Source organism: Choloepus didactylus, chromosome 13 (genome assembly GCF_015220235.1).
Source record: "Choloepus didactylus isolate mChoDid1 chromosome 13, mChoDid1.pri, whole genome shotgun sequence".
Taxonomy (NCBI): Eukaryota; Metazoa; Chordata; class Mammalia; order Pilosa; family Megalonychidae; genus Choloepus; species Choloepus didactylus.
Window position 1 is genome coordinate 50,368,358 of NC_051319.1, and position 3,210 is coordinate 50,371,567.

Genomic DNA, 3,210 nt, shown 5'->3' on the forward strand with positions numbered 1-3,210 from the left:
AAAGGGTGACAGTGTGATTGTGAAAATCTTGTGGATACACTTCCCTTATCCAGTTTATGAATGGATGAGTAGAAAAATGGGGACAAAAAAACTACAGGGAAAATAGGGTGCGGGGGGGGGCGTGATTTGGGTGATTTTATTTTTATTTTTTAGTCTTATTTTGATTCTTTCTGGTATAAGGAAAATGTTCAAAAATAGATTGGGGTGATGAATGCATAACCGTATGATGGTGCTGTGAACAGTTGATTGCACACCATGAATGACTATATGGTATGTGACTATATCTCAATAAAACTGAATTTTTAAAAAATGCTGTCTACAGGATCCATTCACCTCGTTGGCTGTCTCACAGCTTTACTCCTTCTCACAGTTGCTCAATATTCCATTCTATGCACACACAACAGTTCACCATTGTTCCTCAGTCTATGTACCCTTAGGCCACCTCCACTCATTGCAAGTCATGCATACTATTTCCATAAGCAACAGCTGCAAATGTCCATTCATGTCCCTGCTCTCAGATCCTCCAAGTATATGCCCCCTAATGAGGTTGCAGGACTTTATGGCACCCACATGCTTAGCTTCTTGTGGAAACACAGGGTGGACCTTTTTTGATTTTTGTTTTTTAAGCATCTTATATTGTTGCTTGGGGTTTTTCAATATCATGAAAAAGATTTTGAGAATTCCAAGAGTTTTGGTTAATAGGACATACAAATGGAAAAGGAACTCAATTCTCCAATACTGAACCTAGATGAGTGTTACAACTTATGAATTTGTGTCACTTTTATAGCAGTGAAGACACCCCATGGCTTAAATTTCTTAAAACTCAATTTTTCCATCCCAAAAACTTTTTCCATGCTCTCCTCAGACAAGCTGACCAATGGGCAATGAGCTTGTCTCCCCTCCCTACTTCAAATGTTTGCCATTTTCCTTTTATTCTTGTATTCCTTTCATTTTTCACCAAATTGAGACTCTGAGGGAAACAAGCAGCAGCACCTGAGGAAATACACTCCTTTTAAAAAAGCAACCTAAAAAAGTTTCCTGAACCTATATAAGATGTACTGATATCTCTTTTCTTCCCCAGGCTGGACTTAGTGATATCTCCAGGCTAGACCCTTCCGGGGCTGAAATGACACCCAAGGACAGCACTGCCCAACTTGACCAGTGTTGTCTGGGGACGAAGTCCCAACTGGCCTGCTTGAGTTAGCAAGCATCCAACAGGTCATCACTGCCCAGGATCTCCGGGGCTTCGAGCTCCATGCTGGACAGAAACTTCCTCAGTATCTTCTGGCAATTGTAATCCAGGGTGGCAGTGTAGACTCTCTTGGGGTACTTGGGGTAGACAATGGTGGTGCTGAAGAAGAGTGTGAGCTAGTGACAGGACTCAAAGCGCACTTCAGCCTTGTAGCTGTGACGTATGCAGTTGGGGATACAGGTGACCGTCTGGCTGCAGGAGGCCACTACCAGGCCCAGAAGCAGGTGGACGTCGTCAATGAAATGCCACTCTGAGTTGTACTTGACCGAGGAAGTATACCTGACTTCCATCGATGGTAAGGGGTCAAACTCAATTTCGCCAGAGGACAGGGGGCTAGCCTTGGCAAGCAGTTGGAGGCCAGGCTGGGGAGGGATGCTGGACTTGGGGCCACAGGGGTCGCTGCCACATCCAGCTCTGGTCCTCTGGGTGCTGGCATGCACTCTCCTGCCACTGCCACCCCAGCCAGTGCGAGTCCCCATTGGCTGGGGCTGGGGCTGGGGCTGGGGGACAGCACGGAGTCCAGACTGTCGAGGACGCTGTCACCCTTCTTCTTTGTGTCCATGAGCTCGGGCACATCCTGCAGGTTCAGCCGGCCCACCACGGCTGCGAGTGTGGCGGGGCTGGGAGTACCCAGCGTAGTGGCCATAGGGGAACCAGGTGTGTGACCGGAGCAGACGTGGGCAGGGCCTGCTGCCTGTGTAGTCACCGTCCCTGCCCCGCTGCCCCTGCTCAGTCTCTTAATGACTTTTAAGAACTCCTTATATAATAAAAATACTAACCTGTCTTTGTCATATATTGCAGGTAATTCTCCATGGTTTGTCATTTGCCATTTCCATTCATTTTTTTAAAATGCAATTTTATTGAGATATAATCACACACAATGCAAACCATCTGAAATATACAATCGCTGGCTCATGTATGATTCATATAGTTGTGTATACATCCCCCTGATCAATTTTAGAACATTTTCATTACTCTAGAAAAGAAATAAAAATAAAAAGAGAAAACCCAAATCCTCCTATATCCCTTCTTCCAGCCACCTCCCACTTCCCCACCTCACCCCCCCACCCCCACCATTATTGACCCATAGTATTGGTGTGGTACATGTGTTACTGTATATGAAAGGATTAAGTACATTTTGAAAGACTAACCAGTTATGTTAATATATTGACTAAAAAGTTTTCCCTATTTATCATATGGCATATTATTAAATATAATTGTGTATGTTTCCTGACATTCTGCTTTATTCTACTGATGTCTGCTATCTGTGTACTATATTATGTTTTATCATAAGGCCAATTGATTCGCAACAAAGGCATCAATGTAAATCAATGGAGAAAAGATAGTCTTTTTTTAAAAAAGTGCTAGAATGACTGGATATCTACATGGGAAAAAAGTGATATTCAATTCTTACTTTCCACAATTCACAAAAAATAACATAAACTTAATATACAAAATTTAACAGAAGATGGATGAAAGAAATAAATGTAAGACCAAAATAATTAACTTCTATAAGAAAATAAAGGAAAAAATATTTGAGACATTGGGTTAAATAAAGATTTCTTAAATGGGACACAAAATGCACAAGTGATAAAATGGACTTCATCAAGATTAAAAACTTTGCTCTTTAAAAGAGTCAAAGACACAAACTGGGAGGAACTTTTTGCAAATAGACTTGTATCCAGTATATATGAAGAATTTTACAACTAAATAATAAGAATTCAATGAAAATTGGGCCAAAGATTTAAATAGATATTTCGCAAAAGATACATGAATGGCCAACAAGCATATGAAATGATATTCAACATCACTAGTTGTGCCAGTTTGAATGTATTGTGTTCCCCAAACTCCATTATCTTTGATGTAATCTTGTATGGGCAGACGTTATCAGGGTTGATCAGATTGTAATTCTTTGAGTGCTTCTATGGAATGCACCCCACCCAGCTGTGGGTGATGAC

General features: G+C 41.7%; 1 pseudogene; it reads right to left on the bottom strand.

The window, feature by feature from the left end:
- Positions 1–1,200: 1,200 nt before the first annotated feature.
- LOC119507690 lies at positions 1,201–2,075 on the bottom strand (annotated as a pseudogene).
- Between the last annotated feature and the right edge of the window lie 1,135 nt (positions 2,076–3,210).